Genomic DNA, 19,039 nt, shown 5'->3' on the forward strand with positions numbered 1-19,039 from the left:
CAAAGAAAATATACAAATGGCCAGTATGCAAGGGAGAAGATGCTCAACTTCATCAGTCATTAGGGAAATGCAAATCAAAATCACAAAGAAGTACCACTCCACACCACACCAATGGCTATTGACAGAAAAAAAACAAAAACAAACAGGCAAGCAAACATAGAAGAAACTGGCTGTCATGTCCTTTGAAAACCGTAGAACACAGTTTGATGGCGCCTCAAATACTTTCACAAAGAATTACCATAGATACTCCCAGGCACATAAAGAAAAGAACTGAAAGCAAGAAAGCAAATACTTGGACACTGACATTTATTGTAGAATTATTCATTGAATCAAAAAGGTGGAAACAAGCCCAGTGTCCATGAAAAGATGACTGGATACACAAAACGTGCCAGATACATGTAATATTATACAGTCATAAAGAGCAAAGAAAGTCTGTTACTTGCAATAAATGGATGAACCTTGAAACCATTGGCCTCAGTGAAATAACTGAAATCTCAAGAACAATTATTGCATGATCCCACTTACATGAAAATCTACAATATGCAGACATAGAGCAGATTAAGGGCTAGGAGGGCTGGAGGTGGAGAACATGAGGAGTGATTGCTAAACCCAAAGCAACAACAATGAAAAGAATATTCAAAACCAAATGAAAAGATCCTACAAAATCCTCCCATGTATTATGGATCAAATATTGTATTTAAAATATCTGCCAACAAAATACAACATAATTACTACAAAGTACGGACATCATGTTGAACCGGACATCACGAAGACACAGAAGTCCTAAGGTGGGTCCGAGTGAGGTAGGAGGCGTGTGTGGAGGCAACTGGGGTCCATCATGGTCACTGGATACCATCTGATGTGTCTGAAGCTGCACATGTCATGGGGGATAATAAAGAAGGTCAGGTCACTCTATCAGAAAAACAGGATGCTGAGATGAGACTTCCAGTGCTAGCAGCATGGTGAGGCTTCAAAAAGAGAGGACTCAGGAAAGAAGGAGTCATGTCTATTCACAGGAAGCTTTCTTTGTGCTCTCTAGATCCATCCTCCTAGTCCTTCCGCTAGGACAGGGCTTTCCCATGCCCTCCCCTGTCACTTATCTGACTCCAACACCTGCCTTGCTTCTCCCACTCGAATTTAACTGGCATCAAGCCTGCCTGGGGAGAACCAAGTGATGAGACACACCAATCCATTCTCTCTTTGGGGTCCTGAAGCCTCCTGTGACAGGAGAGTTGAGGGCTGCTGTGGCTGAGAAGCACTATTATAAGAGGGGATCTGTCATCTTCTTCCAGAGTGTTCAAGGAACACAGACCCAGTATCTAATCTCCCTTACCTGTCAGCCCCTCTGAGCCAACAGAGCTAGGCCAGGCCCCACATACTTACTCGGGTGTGACCAAGACCTTCACCTGCATTCTTACACATCTCAACACAGGGACATATCAGAAGGTTCAGCATACCCACAGCCAAGGTTGGAGGGATTCCTGCTGTGCAAGCCTGTATCTGGCAGTTTTTCAGCTACCTGAGGTCCCATCAACTCAGGGTTCTTAGGATTCTCTCTTCCCAGGCCCAGGTGCTACGACTGTATTTTCTCTATTTCCTGGTGACTAGTGCTCTTTGAGTCTAGAAAGGTTACCCAGCTCTGAGGGGCGGCCTTTTGGTGGGACTGCCGAGCCAGGCTTGGGACAGGTGCAACTTTTTTTTTATCAAAATGACATCTTCCAGTTTTTATAACTTCAAGAGAGTTTTTGTAGCAGATTTGCCCATGGCAAAACATCCTTTGAAGTCCTGACTGCTGCTTCCATTGTTTTTGATTGTTGATTAAAGGGGCATGAAATCCTTGACAACTTCACATATGTCTCTATTTACTTTGGTTGTCCAGTGTGAGGATTTCATTTTCTTTATGCTCAGGTGGAATCCATGCTGAAGATTGTGGTCTTTGGCCTTCATGAGGTATTTCTTCAAGTTTTCTTCATTTGCAGCATGGAAGGTTGTCATGTGCATATCCCAGGTTGTCAGTGACATTCCTCCAATGCTGATGCCCATTCTTCTTCATATATTCTGGCTTCTCAGATTATTTGTTAAGCACAGAGATTGAAAAGTGAGATGAAAGGATACAATATTGTCACACGTCTTTTCCATGGAGAGATAGAAGAGCATAAGTCCTCCAAATGCCCAACTCACACTATCCAATAAGTACCCAAGTGATGCCTAAATGTTCTTGCTTAGCACATTCTAATAACACACAGGCACATACACAGACAGACACGCACACACACACAAACACACACACAGTGACCAATGTTATCAATTCACTCTTCACTGTGAGTGTTGCAAACCTTGATTTCTAAACATTGAGAATATACCTGATATAAATAATCCTGCCATTGCTAATTTCAAGGTACCAGCCTGATGTAACTGACCCATATTTGGGTAGAGATATGCACCATGTACTATCCCAAATTAACTGGAGCTGATTGCAGCACAATTGATCCACTTTCCTATGAGTATGTACACACACTGCATCTGCACCATGAGAAGAACCCTTAACTCCCACCCCTAATATATAAACCAAACATCACTATAGGTTTCCAGAACACACACCTCCTCACGACTCCTGAACACATACATAAACTACTACCCATACTCTAAATACACAAACATAACATTTCTTACTGCCTATAGTTTTATGAGAAAACCCTACAGATCATGAATACACACAGTAATTCCTACCACTATATATACTCTCAACATGTACCTGAAGATATACATGGACAACCAATAGTACCCATATATACTCACTGAACACTGTACACACAATCAAGCTCTCTAACACCACCAAGTTCAAAATCTAACCTCAAAGGCCACCCTAATACAAACCCACAAGAAATCACACATCTCTAGAATACATACAATTCCCAAATGAATGCACAATTTATAGAAGACCTCTCAGTTTCCAAATTTACATACTGAACCCCCAACATCCTCCAGAATAAACACCCCAGAAAGCCAATGAAACCAAACACACACACAACCACGTACAACCTGTATTGCTGATATATATAAATATACCAAATGAACACTGAAAACGCACATACAAGCTATGCTACCAAATTTTCCAAGAATTAGACCAGAAGGGGCACAAAGGGGATACCTGACTGCTTTTATGCAGACACAATCACCCTATACACTCACCCAAAACACAACCATGGGTACAAAAAAACAAAACCAGACTTGCTGCCGTCGATTCGATTCCAAATCATAGCAACCCCCACATGTTCAGGGATGCAAATAAAACTCCAAAACATCAACACTTCCAGCACTCTAGCTAATAGACACACATAAAGGACTCCCCTACTTGCCCACACATACCAGACACACACACACACACACACACAGAGACTCCCAATCACTTCGAGCACCCAGAACACCATAGATTGTCACATATATCTAGAAATTGGCCTCGCTTCCCCAACCTCCAAACATGCCCAGACAAAATTACAAACACCCTATCATTCTCCAAAGAAACACATGTAGAACACTCCAAGAATAATTCACCCACTGACTCATATTACACACACCAGTATATCCTCTCAGTCAATGAAATATCTCTTGCACATCCTATACAAATACACGGAAACCCCATTTCAGGCCCTCTATCCTACGTTCCAAAACTGCCACATTCTCAAAATTTCATACATAACCATATCAACATGATTCCAGTACATACACAAATTCATTTCTCCCACTCCCTGTGCAAATGCACAATCTCATTTTTTCATCAGATACCCACCTCCTCATTTCCCAGAATATACCATACTCCCTACTGAAAGATATTACACATAACCCTAGCAAATATTCATGCAAACTGCCATGCCCCTTCATGAAACATACAAACTCATTACGCATACAATTGTCCTCATACCCTGAATATAACCTAGATTATTCATGGCACTGAAGATATACAAAATATGACCCTACATCTTCAAATACTAATATAACTCACAATGCCTGCCGTTACATAATCAAACAATCCATAATACTCAAACCGAAATCAATCCCCAATTTTCTTGAATGCAGTATCATACGAACCCCAGACCAAACATAGAAGAATGCATGTGCAACTCCAGGAAAGCAGCCAGGGAACACAACCATACAACATACCTTGAGTACATACCAGTGAGCCTTTCTCATTCCCCAAATATACAAAACCAAAAGGCCTTACATGCAAGCTAATACACACAGGCACACTCCCTCATATGCCCAAATGTCAAGCAGAGAAACTCAATCCAAACCTGCTATTAGATACACAGGAAGACCCAAAATTCATGGCAGAACAGCCACACCCAAAGTATTGCCCTGAGCCACAAATTGCATGCTGCTCACTTCCAAGTCCTTGAGTGTACATGCCTATATCTCATGACGTGCACACTCCCAGAAAAAACTCACTCATACTGAAATGCTAAGGTTCATGTAAACACCACCAACTCGCACATTTAAATACAAATATGAACTTCCAGGAACCCATTCAACAGATACACAATCCCCACACTATGAATTCACATAAACACATTTCCAACAAAGTCCTAAATAACAGGCACAAAGCACCCACAACTCTCAATTCTCCCAATCCCTACAAGGCTCGCAACTAAATCTCCATACTCTTTCCAGATATAAGCAACACCCCACAAGTACTCCACCCACAGAAAACAAACGCAATGGTGGTGGGGCCAAGATGGTGGAGTAGTCAGTTGCTTCCCATGGTCCTTCTTACAACAAACATCTGAAAAAATATGTGAATCGATTATATACGACAAGTAGGAGCCCAGAACATCTAAGGCATAGGTGAGGAATTGGACTGAGTGGCAGGCAGAATGAGAGACACTTAAGAAGCAGTGAGGAGAGGCGGGGCCAAGATGGCGGACTAGGTGGACGCTACCGTGGATCCCTCTTGCAACAAAGACTCGGAAAAACAAGTGAATAGATCACATACATAACAATCTACGAACTCTGAACAACAAACACAGACTTAGAGATGGAGAACGAACAAATATGGGCAGACAGCGATCGTTTTCAGAACTAAGAGCCAGCGTACCAGGCAGGTGACCTTCGGAGCCCGGGCTGGGGCAGAGCCCAGGGGGGCAGACGGCACAGACAAGAGGCCCAGCCCTACCCCCCGGAACCCATCCCGGGAAGGAGTCTAGCTGGTTGGTGCGGGTGGCGTAGCGGTGCAGCCGGTGGGAGAAACACCCGGGAGGCAGTGACTGATCTTGGAGTGGGGATAGCAGCGTTCCAGCCGGGGAGCCGTCCCGCCGGGAGTTTGGCGGGAGGCAGGCAAGGCGCGAGCGTGGGGATCAACTATATTTCCCTAAAGCTAACCGGCGGGGGGGGGGCAGACGTTCGTGAGGGCCACGCCCACCCAGTTCGCGCAAGCGGTGCGCGCACCGGAGGGAGAAATCCCCAGGAGGAAGTGACAGGTCTTGGAGCGGAGAGAGCAGCGTTCAAGCCGGGGAGCCGTCCCACTGGGATCTTGGTGAGAGTGGGCAGGGTATGAGCGCATTCCCGTGAACAGACCCCGGGGGCGAGCCCAGCTGTTCGTGAGGGCCCCGCCCACCCAGTTCGCGCGAACGGGTGCGGCACACCAGAGGGAGAAATCCCCGGGAGGAGGTGACTGGTCTCGGAGTGGGGAGAGCAGCGTCCCAGCTGGGCAGCCGTCCCGCTGGGATCTTGGCGAGAGCGGGCAGGGTGTGAGCGCATTTCCCTGAATAGACCCCGGGGGCGGGCCCAGCTGTTCGTGAGGGCCACGCCCACCCAGTTCACGTGAGCGGTGCAGTGCACCGGAGGGAGGGAGAAATCCCGGGGAGGAAGTGACTGGTCTTGGAGCGGGGAGAGCAGGGTCCCAGCCGGGGAGCCGTCCTGCTGGGACCTTGGCCAGAGCAGGCGGGGTGTGAGCGCATTCCCCTGAATAGACCCCAGGGCAGGCCCAGCTGTTCGTGAGGGCCACGCCCACTCAGTTCGCGTGAGGGGTGCGGCGCACCGGAGGGAGAAATCCCCGGGAGGAAGTGACAGATCTTGGAGCGGGGAGAGTAGCGTCCCATCCGGAGAGCCGTCCTGCCGGGATTCTGGCGGACGGGAGCGGAGCGTGAACGCGGGGATCAGCTCTATATTCTGTGGTGCTACACGCCTAGCTCTCTGATCTCTCCCCCACCCTCCCCAGGCGGCTCCATTAACATCCGAATACCCTGAGCCAGAAGGAGAATTCAGATAGGGATCTGACTGCATTTTTTTTTAGCTGATTACCTGGAAAATCTAGTTTCCCAGTGATGGCTCGGAGACAGCAGTCCATATCAAGCCACATAAAGAAACAGACCATGACAGCTTCTCCAACCCCCCAAACAAAAGAATCAAAATCTTTCCCAAATGAAGATATAATCCTGGAATTATCAGATACAGAATATAAAAAACTAATTTACAGAATGCTTAAAGATATCACAAATGAAATTAGGATATATGCAGAAAAAGCTAAGGAACACACTGATAAAACTGTTGAAGAACTCAAAAAGGTTATTCAAGAACATAGTGGAAAAATTAATAAGTTGCAAGAATCCATAGAGAGACAGCATGTAGAAATCCAAAAGATTAACAATAAAATTACAGAATTAGACAACGCAATAGAAAGTCAGAGGGGCAGACTTGAGCAATTAGAATGCAGACTGGGACTTCTGGAGGACCACGGAATCAACTCCAACATAGCTGAAAAAAAATCAGATAAAAGAATTTAAAAAAAGGAAGAAACCCTAAGAATCATGTGGGACTCTATCAAGAAGGATAACTTGCGAGTGTTTGGAGTCCCAGAACAGGGAGGGGGGACAGAAAACACAGAGAAAATAGTTGAAGAACTCCTGACACAAAACTTCCCTGACATCATGAAAGACGAAAGGATATCTATCCAAGATGCTCATCGAACCCCATTTAAGATTGATCCAAAAAGAAAAACACCAAGACATATTATCATCAAACTTGCCAAAACCAAAGACAAACAGAAAATTTTAAAAGCAGCCAGGGAGAAAAGAAAGGTTACCTTCAAGGGAGAATCAATAAGAATAAGTTCAGACTACTCAGCAGAAACCATGCAAGCAAGAAGGGAATGGGACGACGTATACAGAGCACTGAAGGAGAAAAACTGCCAACCAAGGATCATATATCCAGCAAAACTCTCTCTGAAATATGAAGGAGAAATTAAGATATTTACAGATAAACACAAGTTTAGAGAATTTGCAAAAACTAAACCAAGACTGCAAGAAATGCTTAAGGAGATTGTTTGCCCCGATGACCAATAATATCAGGTACCAGCACAATACAAGGTCACAAAACAGAACGTCCTGATATCAACGCAACTCAAATAGGGAAAGCACAAAAACAAAGTAAGATTCATTCTAAAAAATAAATAAATAAGCAAAATAATACACATAACAGGAAATCATGGAAATCAATAGATAAACGATCACAATAATCAAAAAGAGGGACTAAATATAGGAGGCATTGAACTGCCAGATGGAGAGTGATACAAGGTGGTATAGAACGATACAAGTTAGGTTTTTACTTAGAAAAATAGGGGTAAATAATAAGGTAACCACAAAAAGGAATATCAATTCCATAACTCAAGAAAAACGTAACGACTCAACAAACACAAAGTTAAACATTATGAAAATGAGGATCTCACAATCTACTAAGAAAAATGTCTCAGCACAAAAAAGTATGTGGAAAAATGAAAAGGCCAACAACACACATGAAAAGGCATCAAAATGACAGCACTAAAAACTTATTTATAATTACGCTGAATGTAAATGGACTAAATGCACCAATAAAGAGACAGAGAGTCACGGACTGGATAAAGAAACACGATCCATCTACATGCTGCCTACAAGAGACACACCTTAGACTTAGAGACACAAACAAACTAAAACTCAAAGGATGGGAAAAATATATCAAGAAAATAATAAGCAAAAAAGAAGAGGAGTAGCAATATTAATTTCTGACAAAATAGACTTTAGACTTAAATCCGCCACAAAGGATAAAGAAGGACACTATATAATGATAAAAGGGACAATTGATCAGGAAGATATAACCATATTAAATATTTACGCACCCAACGACAGGGCTGCAAGATACATAAATCAAATTTTAACAGAATTGAAAAGAGAGATAGACACCTCCACAATTATAGTAGGAGACTTCAACACACCACTTTCGGAGAAGGAGAGGGCATCCAGTAAGAAGCTCAATAGAGACACGGAAGACCTACTTACAACAATCAACCAACTTGACCTCATTGACTTATACAGAACTCTCCACCCAACGGCTGCAAAATATACTTTTTTTTCTAGTGCACATGGAACATTCTCTAGAATAGACCACACATTAGGTCACAAAACAAATCTTGGTAGAATCCAAAACATCGAAATATTACAAACCATCTTCTCAGACCACAAGGCAATGAAGCTAGAAATCAATAACAGAAAAACTAGGGAAAAGAAATCAAATACTTGGAAAATGAACAATACCCTCCTGAAAAAAGACTGGGTTATAGAAGACATCAAGGAAGGAATAAGGAAATTCTTAGAAAGCAACGAGAATGAAAATACTTCCTATCAAAACCTCTGGGACACAGCAAAAGCAGTGCTCAGAGGCCAATTTATATTGATAAATGCACACATACAAAAAGAAGAAAGAGACAAAATCAGAGAACTGTCCCGACAAATTGAACAAATAGAAAGTGAGCAACAAAAGAACCCATCAGGCACCGGAAGAAAACAAATAATAAAAATTAGAGCTGAACTAAATGAATTAGAGAACAGAAAAAGTATTGAAAAAATTAACAAAGCCAAAAGCTGGTTTTTTGAAAAAATTAACAAAATTGATAAACCATTGGCTAGACTGACTAAAGAAAAACAGGAAAGGAAACAAATAACCCGAATAAGAAACGAGAAGGACCACATCACAACAGAACCAAATGAAATTAAAAGAATCATTTCAGATTACTACGTAAAATTGTACTCTAACAAATTTGCGAACCTAGAAGAAATGGATAAATTCTTGGAACAATACTACCTACCTAAACTAACACATTCAGAAGTAGAACAACTAAATAGACCCATAACAAAAAAAGAGATTGAAACGGTAATCAAAAATCTTCCAACAAAAAAAAGTCCTGGCCCAGACGGCTTCACTGCAGAGTTCTACCAAACCTTCAGAGAAGACTTAACACCACTACTACTGAAGGTATTTCAAAGCATAGAACAAGACGGAGTACTACCCAACTCATTCTATGAAGCTACCATCTCCCTGATACCAAAACCAGGTAAAGACATTACAAAAAAAGAAAATTTTAGACCTATATCCCTCATGAACATAGATGCAAAAATCCTCAACAAAATTCTAGCCAATAGAATCCAACAACACATCAAAAAAATAATTCACCCTGATCAAGTGGGATTTCTACCAGGTATGCAAGGCTGGTTTAATATCAGAAAAACCATTAATGTAATCCATCACATAAATAAAACAAAAGATAAAAACCACATGATCTTATCAATAGATGCAGAAAAGGCATTTGACAAAGTTCAACACCCATTTATGATAAAAACTCTTACCAAAATAGGAATTGAAGGAAAATTCCTCAACATAATAAAGGGCATCTATGCAAAGCCAACACCTAATATCACTCTAAATGGAGAGAACCTGAAAGCATTTCCCCTGAGAACGGGAACCAGACAAGGATGCCCTTTATCACCACTCTTATTCAACATCGTACTTCAAGTCCTAGCCAGGGCAATTAGGGTAGACAAAGAAATAAAGGGTATCCAGATTGGCAAGGAGGAAGTAAAGTTATCACTATTTGCAGATGACATGATCGTATACATGGAAAACCCTAAGGAATTCTCCAGAAAACTACTGAAACTAATAGAAGAGTTTGGAAGAGTCTCAGGTTATAAAATAAACATACAAAAATCACATGGATTCCTCTACATCAACAAAAAGAACACCGAAGAGGAAATAACCAAATCAATACCATTCACAGTACCCCCAAGAAGATAAAATACTTCGGAATAAATCTTACCAAGGATGTAAAAGACCTATACAAAGAAAACTATAAAACTCTGCTACAAGAAATTCAAAAGGACATACTTAAGTGGAAGAACATAACCTGCTCATGGATAGGAAGACTTAACATAGTAAAAATGTCTATTCTACCAAAAGCCATCTATACATATAATGCACTTCCAATCCAAATACCAATGTCATATTTTAAGGGGATAGAGAAACAAATCATTAATTTCATATGGAAGGGAAAGAACCCCCGGATAAGCAAAGCTTTACTGATAAAGAAGAAGAAAGTGGGAGGCATCACTCTACCTGATTTCAGAACCTATTATACAGCTACAGTAGTCAAAACAGCCTGGTACTGGTACAACAACAGGCACATAGACCAATGGAACAGAATTGAGAACCCAGATATAAATCCATCCATGTATGAGCAGCTGATATTTGACAAAGGACCAGTGTCAGCCAATTGGAGAAATGATAGTCTTTTTAACAAATGGTGCTGGCATAACTGGATATCCATTTGCAACAGAATGAAACAGGACCCATACCTCACACCATGCACAAAAACTAACTCCAAGTGGATCAAAGACCTAAACATAAAGACTAAAACGATAAAGATCATGGAAGAAAAAATAGGGACAACCCTAGGAGCCCTAATACAGGCATAAACAGAATACAAAACATTACCAAAAATAATGAAGAGAAACCAGATAACTGGGAGCTCCTAAAAATCAAACACCTATGCTCATCTAAAGACTTCACCAAAAGAGTAAAAAGACCACCTACAGACTGGGAAAGAATATTCAGCTATGACATCTCAGACCAGCGCCTGATCTCTAAAATCTACATGATTCTGTCAAACCTCAACCACAAAAAGACAACCAACCCAATCAAGAAGTGGGCAAAGGATATGAACACACATTTCACTAAAAAAGATATTCAGGCAGCCAACAGATACATGAGAAAATGCTCTCGATCATTACCCATTAGAGAAATGCAAATTAAAACTACGATGAGATTCCATCTCACACCAACTAGACTGGCATTAATCCAAAAAACACAAAATAATAAATGTTGGAGAGGCTGCGGAGAGATTGGAACTCTCATACACTGCTGGTGGGATTGTAAAATGGTACAACCACTTTGGAAATCCATCTGGTGTTATCTTAAACAGTTAGAAATAGAACTACCATACAACCCAGAAATCCCACTCCTCGGAATATACCCTAGAGATACAAGAGCCTTCACACAAACAGACATATGCACACCCATGTTTATTGCAGCTCTGTTTACAATAGCAAAAAGCTGGAAGCAACCAAGATGTCCGTCAACGGATGAATGGGTAAATAAATTGTGGTATATTCACACAATGGAATACTACGCATCGATAAAGAACAGTGACGAATCTCCGAAACATTTCATAACATGGAGGAATCTGGAAGGCATTATGCTGAGCGAAATGAGTCAGAGGCAAAAGGATAAATATTGTATAAGACCACTATTATAAGATCTTGAGAAATAGAAAAAACTGAGAAGAACACATACTTTTGTGGTTACAAAGGGGGAAGGGAGGGAGGGAATGAGAGGGTTTTTTATTGATCAATCAGTAGATAAGAACTGCTTTGGGTGAAGGGAAAGACAACACACAATACAAGGAAGGTCAGCCTAATTGGACTGGACTAAAAGCAAAGAGGTTTCCAGGATAAAATGAAAGCTTCAAAGGTCAGCAGAGCAGGGGCTGGGGTCTGGGGAACATGGTTTGAGGAGACTTCTAAGTCAACGGGCAAAATAATTCTATTATGAAAACATTCTGCATCTCACTTTGAATTGTGGTGCCTGGGGTCCTAAATGCCAACAAGCGGCCTTCTAGATACATCAGTTGGTCTCAACCCACCTGGAGCAAAGGCAAAGGAAGAACACCAAGGCCACACGACAACTAAGAACCCAAGAGACAGAAAGGGCCACATGAACCAGAGACCTCCATTATCCTGAGACCAGAAGAACTAGTTGGTGCCCGGCCACAATCGATGTCTGCCCTGCTAGGGAGCACAACAGACAACTCCTGAGGGAGCAGGAGGCCAATGGGATACAGACCCCAAATTCTCATAAAAAGACCATACCTAATTATATGAATGCGACTAGAGGAATCCCAGAGACAATGCTCCCCAGAACTTCTGATGGCACAGGACAGGAACCATCCCCGAAGACAACTCATCAGGCATGAAAAGGACTGGTCAGCGGCGGGGGAGAGAGATGCTGATGAAGAGTGAGCCAATTAAATTAGGTGGACACTGGAGAGTGTGTTGGCAACTCTTGACTGGAGGAGGGATGGGAAGATAGAGAGAGAGGGAAGATGGCAAAATTGGCACGAAACGAGAGACTGAAAGGGCTGACCCAATAGGGGGAGAGCAAGTGGGAGAAGGGAGTAAGATGTATGTAAACCTACATGTGACAGACTGATTGGAATGGTAAATGTTCACTTGAAGCTTAATAAAAATTAATTAAAAAAAAAAAAAAAAAAAGAAGCAGTGAGGAGTTTCCAGACCTGACCCAGTGGGAACCATCACCCTGCAGGCCAGGATCGGGTGGTGTCAGCGGTGAGGCAAGCAATGGCATTTGGGACATGTTTTCCAAATCGGGAGAGACCGAGGGATGGAGAGTCCACTCCCACCTCCAGAATCAGTGAATAGTGGTACTCAATTGGCAAAAGATATGTACATGCATCTAACCTACCCCACAGATCAAAAAGCACCCCTTTGGGAAAAACCTCTCTCCCATCTACCTACCCCCTTCCTGCTCCATATTCTGTCCAAGCCAGCTTCAGAGACTGCCACATCCTCTGGGCTGAAAGAAAGATCCATCATGCTCGCTGAGCAATTCTCCCAGCATTGGAGAGGGAATGATTTCAAAAACTGGGAAAAATGATCTGCTGGATCTTTTAAGTCGAGAACTCAGGGCAGAAACAGCTCCTTTGCCTAGGCACATGCGTAAGAGGTCCACAGACGTTGAATGTTTTTCACCTCTGCATAGATGTGTGTGGGCCCATTTCAACAGTGTAGGCCCTCATTAGCACAGTACAACAGGGTATATACCTGAACCCTCACTTCAACTCTTTCAACTATATGGTGGAGAGGAAAGTTCATGACATTTGACATGTCTCTGTCTATTAAGCAGGATTATCACCTACCCACATCAGGGACCTGAGGACTGGTGTCTCCACTCATGCCACCTAGTCACCCATGACAGGGGTTGAAGAATAAGTGCTGGCTCCTACTCCTTAAAGCCAATACCACTGGGTGCCCATAATCTGGCTGGAGGTGGGGGAGGGATGAACACAAAGAGAATTGTGCAAGATTTGTTGGAAGGAAATTTCCCTGATATCGTGAAAGATGAGAAGATATCCACTCAAGATGCTCATTGAACCTCATACAAGGTACATCCCAAGAGAATGTCACCATGATATATCATAATCAAACCTGCCCAAACCAAAGATAAAGAAAGAATTTTAAGAGTGGCTAAGCATAAATGAAAAGTCACCTACAAATGAGAGTCAACAAGACTAAGCTCATACTACTCAGCAGAAACCGTGCAGGCAAGAAGGTAATGGGCTTTATATAAAGTCTTGAAGGTCAAAACTGCCAGCCAAGAATATATGCCCAACAAAACTGTCGCACAAAAATGATGGCGAAGTTAGGACATTTCCAATAAAAAAAAGTTTAGGGAATTTGCAAAAACCCAAGCCAAAATTATAAGAAACACTAAAGGGAGACTGACAGCCTCACTGGAGAATTCTACCAACTTTTAGACAAGACATAACACCACTACTAGTAAAGGTATTTCAGAGCATAAAAAAGGAGGGAACACTGTCAAACTCATTCTATGAAGCCAGCATAACCCTGATACCAAAACCAGGTAAAAACACCACAAAAAAGAAAACTATAGACCAGTGGACCTCATGAAATTAGATGCAATAATCCTCAATAAAATTCAACAATATATATTGAAAAAAAACTCACCATGCCCGGAGGGATTCATACCAGGTATCCAGGGATGGTTCAACATTAAAAAAAAAAAAACAAAAAAAAAAAACAATGTAATCAATCACATAAATAAAACAAACAAACAAAAAAAAACGCGATCTTATCAATTCCTGCAGAAGAGGCATTTGACAAAGTCCAACATCCGGTCATGATAAAAACACTCAGCAATATAGGAATAGAAGGTAAATTATTAAGCCTGATAAAGGGCATTTATACAAACCCAACAGCCACCATCATCCTAAACGGAGACAGTCTGAAAGCATTCCGTTTCAGAACTGGAACCAGAAAAGGATGCCCTTTGTCACCGCTCTTATTCAACATTGGGCTGGAAGTCTTATCCAGAGCAATTAGGCTAGAAAAAGAAATACAGGGCATCCAAATTGATAAGGAAGACGTAAAACTATCTCTATTTGCAGATAATATGATCTTATACACAGAATACCCTAAAGAATAAACAAGAAAACTACCAGAAGTAATAGAAGTGTTCAGCAAAGTATCAGGGTACAAGATAAATATAGGATAATCAGTTGTATTCCTCTACACCAAAAAAGAGAATGTCGAAGAGGAAATCACCAAATCTATACCATTCACTATAGCCCCCTCCTCAGAAGATAAAATATGTAGGAATAAATCTAACCAGAGACGTAAAAGATCTATACAAAGGAAACAACAAGATACTACTGCTAGAAACCAAGACAGACCCTACAGAAGTGGAAAAACATACCTTACTCATGAATAGGAAGACTCAACATTGTGAAAATGTCTATTCTACCCAAAGTGATCTATAGATACAAGGATTCATGACCCCTGTTTCAATGGTATTTTTTAACGAGAGGGAGAAACAAATCACTAATTTCACACGGAAAGAGCATAAGCCCCAGATAGGTAAAGCATTACTGAAGAAAAAGAACAAAGCAGGAGACCTCATACTACCTAATTTTAGAATCTTTATACCACCATTGTAGTCAAAACACCCTGGTACTGGTACGGCAACAGATACATAGACCAATGGAAAAGAACTGAGAATCTAGAAATAAATCCATACACATATGAGCAGCTGATATTTGAGAAAGGCCCAATGTCCATTAGAGAAAGGACAGCCTCTTTAACAAATGGTGCTGGCATAACTGGGTGTCCATCTGCAAAAAAATGAAACAAGAACCATAATTCGAAACATGCACAAAAAGTAACTCAAAATGGATCAAAGGCCTAAATATAAAATCTAAAACGATAAAGATCATGGAATAAAAAACAGGGACAACACTAGGAGACCTAATACATGGCATAAACAGTACACAAATCATTATTAACATCACACAAACACCAGAAGAGAAACTAGATAACTTGGCACTCCTAAAAATCAAACACTTATGCCTGCCCAAACACTTCACCAAAACAGTAATAAGACAATGTACAGAGTGGGAAAAAAATTTTGGCTACAAGAAATCTGATCAGCATCTCAGCTCCAAAATCTGCAAGATACTTGAAAACCTGAACAACAAAAAGACATATAACCCAATTAAAAAGTGGGCAAGGAACATGAACAGTCACTTCACCAAAGAAGACATTCAGGAAGTTAAGACATACCTGAGGAAATGCTCATGATCATTAGCCTTCAGAAAAATGCAGATCAAAGTACAATGAGATCCATCTTACCCCAACAAGGACAGCAGTAATCTAAAAAACACAAAATAATCAATGTAGGAGAGGTTGTGGAGTGACTGGAACACTTATACACTGCCGGTGGGAATGTGAAATGGTAAAACCACTTTGAAAATCGTTTTGGAACTTCCTTAAAAGATAGAAATAGAACTGTCATATGATCCACAAATTCAGCTCCTTGAAATATAACCTAGAGACATAAGAGCTCTTACACAAATAGATACATGCACACCCATGTTCATTGCAGCACTGTTCACAACAGCAAAAAGATGAAAACGGCACAGAGTCAGGGTCAAGATGGCAAAATAGCCAGATGCTTCTGGAGATCCCTCTTAAAACAAAGACCTGAAAAATCAAGTGAAATGAGTATATTTGCGACAAGCTAGGAGTCCTGAACATCAAAGGCAAAGTTAGAAAGTGGACTAAGTGGCATGGAGGGAGAGAGACCGTTCAGAAACAGAGAGGAGTTGCAGGACTTGAATCGCTGAAATCCCTCAAGCACCATATCCTGAACCGGCTGTAGTGGGCTGGTGGTAGCGTTTGGCCGCAGGTTTCTCCCGGAGAAGCAGCCAGCCACACAGCCTACTCACATCTCAGGAACCAGAGAAGAACGGCGCTCTTGCCAAGCGCTAAGTACTTGCGTATATTTTACTGCGCCCTCCGCCCCGAAACTGCCTTCAGTGGCTGTTGATTTCCCTGGGCCTGAGATAGGCCCATTTGAGAACTCTGACCCATACTCCCAGATTTGGAGAAGGTATAAATTCACAACAGGGGTAAAAGATAATTTGCCCGCTCCACTAACCTGGGCAGCTCAGGACAGAAGCAGCTCCTGTCCAGGCATAAACAGTCCGTGGACTTTGAATAACTTTCCCCCCTGCATGGACCAGTCTGGGCTTTTTCCAGAAGAAAAGGCCCTTCTTGGCAGACAGTGACTGTTTAAGCTGTACAGTGGAGAGGTGGATGTTTGATATTTGACACAGCTTTGCCTACTAAACAGAGTCCTCACCTACCCACAGCACGGGCCTAAGGACTGGTGGCCCCTCTTAGGACACACAGCTCCTGCAACAGGGGTCCAAGGATAACTGGTACCTCCCAGTCCTTACAACCGAAAGCACTGGGTGCCCATGGTCTGTCTGCAGAACCCACCCACCTGCATGCAATAGGGAAGAGGGTCACGCTTTCCTCAGATACACTCAGGGGACGGTTCTCAGGTCCCTGCCTTGTTCACACCCTGACCCCCTGCTGCAACCAGATATTGCTACTTACGCTAAACACCCCTGCCCCTCTAAGACTGTAGGACAGAGCCTGTATCACACACTTGATGACCAGCTACCTGGACACCTGAGCTGAATCCACACAAGAACAATGAATGTACTCATAAACTCATATACATGATAACAGCTCTAGCCATCTGGTGACAGGATGTTAGAGCCCCAAAGGTGAAGTAATCAAGCTAACTCACTCAAGCAACCCATTTGGGCATATAAAAAAAAAAAGCAAAGCCAGAAACTAGGATACAGTAAGCAAACATAAAATAAACTAATACAATAACTTAGAGATGCCTCGGAGAGAACAGTCAATATCGAACCACATAATGATACGGACCATGATCACTTCAGCAAGGTGTCAAAACGGAGAATTAAAAGATCTTCTGGATAAGAATGCCTTCCTGAAATTACCGGATACAGAATTCAAAAGATTAACATACAGAGCTCTTCAAGACATAAGGAAGGAGATCAGGCAACACGCAAAACAGAAGAGCGGTGGGATGCAAATCCCAAATTCTCATACGACCAGACTTAATGGTGTGACTGAGACTAGAAGGACCCCGGTGTTCACGGTCCCCAGACCTTCTGTTGGCACACGACAGGAACCATTCCTGAAGCCAACTCTTCAGACATGGATTGGACTGGACAATGGGTTGGAGAGGGATGCTGGTGAGGAGTGAGCTTCTTGGATCAGGTGGACACTTGAGACTATGTTGGCATCTCCTGCCTGGAGGGGACATGAAAGGGTGGAGGGGGTTAGAAGCTGGCGAAATGGACATGAAAAGAGAGAGTGGAGGGAGACAGCAGGCTGTCTCATTAGGGGGAGAGTAATTGGGAGTGTGTAGCAAGGTGTATATGGGTTTTTGTGTGAGAGACTGACTTGATTTGTAAACTTTCACTTAAAGCACAATAAAAATTATTAAAAAAATAAGAAAAAATAACTTATATAAATTGGATATATAATACAATAAAAAAAAAAAAGACTTCGAAGTTAAATCCACCACAAAAGATAAGGAAGGACAGTATATAGTGATTAAAGGGACAATATACCAGGAGGATATAACCATATTAAATATTTATGCACCCAACGACAGGGCTGCAAGATACATGAAACAAACTCTAATAGCATTGAAAACTGAGACACACAGCTCCACAATTAAAGTAGGAAACTTCAACACACCACCTTCACTGAAGGACAGGATATCCGCAAAGAAGCTCAATAAAGACATGGAAGATCTAAATGCTGCAAGCAACCAACTCGACCTTACGGACATATATAGAACACTCCACCCAACAGCAGCCAAGTATACTTTCTTTTCTAGTGCACATGGAACATCCTTTAGAATAGACCACACATTAGGTCATAAAGCAAGCCTTAGAAGAATCCAAAACATCAAAATATTACAAAGCATCTTCTCCGAACATAAGGCCATAAAAGTAGAAATCGATAACAGAAAAAGCAGGGAAAAGAAATCAAACACTTGGAAACTGAACAATACCCTGCTCAAGAAAGATTGGGATTATAGAAGAAATTACGGATGGAATAAAGAAATTCATAGAATACAATGAGAATGAAAACGCTTCCTATCAGAACCTTTGGAACACAGCGAAAGCAGTGGTCAGAGGTCAATTGATATCAATAAATGCACACATACAAAAGGAAGAAAGGGCCAAAATCAAAGAATTATCCCTACAACTTGAACAAATAGAAAGAGGGCAACAAAAGAAACCTTCAAGCGCTAGAAGAAAGGAAATAATAAAAATTAGAGCAGAACTAAAGGAAATAGAAAACAGAAAAACAATTGAAAGAAGTAACAAGACCAAAAGCTGGCTCTTTGAAAAAATTACCAAAATTGATAAACCAGTGTCAAACTGATAAAAGAAAAACAGGAGAGGAAGCAAATAACCCAAATAACAAATGAGATCGGCCATATTACAACAGACCAAACTGAAATTAAGAGAGTC

General features: G+C 41.7%; 1 protein-coding gene and 1 long non-coding RNA gene across 6 annotated transcripts in view; one reads left to right on the forward strand and one right to left on the reverse strand.

Moving 5' to 3' along the window:
* LOC126083166 (transforming protein RhoA-like) overlaps positions 1-19,039 on the forward strand; it is an 885,451-nt gene that overhangs the window by 632,654 nt on the left and 233,758 nt on the right. The window lies entirely within an intron of this gene.
* LOC126083172 (uncharacterized) overlaps positions 1-19,039 on the reverse strand; it is a 207,770-nt gene that overhangs the window by 9,304 nt on the left and 179,427 nt on the right. For 4 of the 5 annotated variants that reach the window (XR_007518736.1, XR_007518733.1, XR_007518735.1 and 1 more), the window contains one exon: positions 15,732-15,821. The exons of the other annotated variant lie outside the window; for it this stretch is intronic. This is a non-coding gene — a long non-coding RNA (uncharacterized LOC126083172). The remainder of the gene's footprint in view (positions 1-15,731; positions 15,822-19,039) is intronic. 5 annotated transcript variants of the gene reach the window in all.

Source organism: Elephas maximus, chromosome 9 (genome assembly GCF_024166365.1).
Source record: "Elephas maximus indicus isolate mEleMax1 chromosome 9, mEleMax1 primary haplotype, whole genome shotgun sequence".
In the NCBI taxonomy this organism is placed as follows: domain Eukaryota; kingdom Metazoa; phylum Chordata; class Mammalia; order Proboscidea; family Elephantidae; genus Elephas; species Elephas maximus.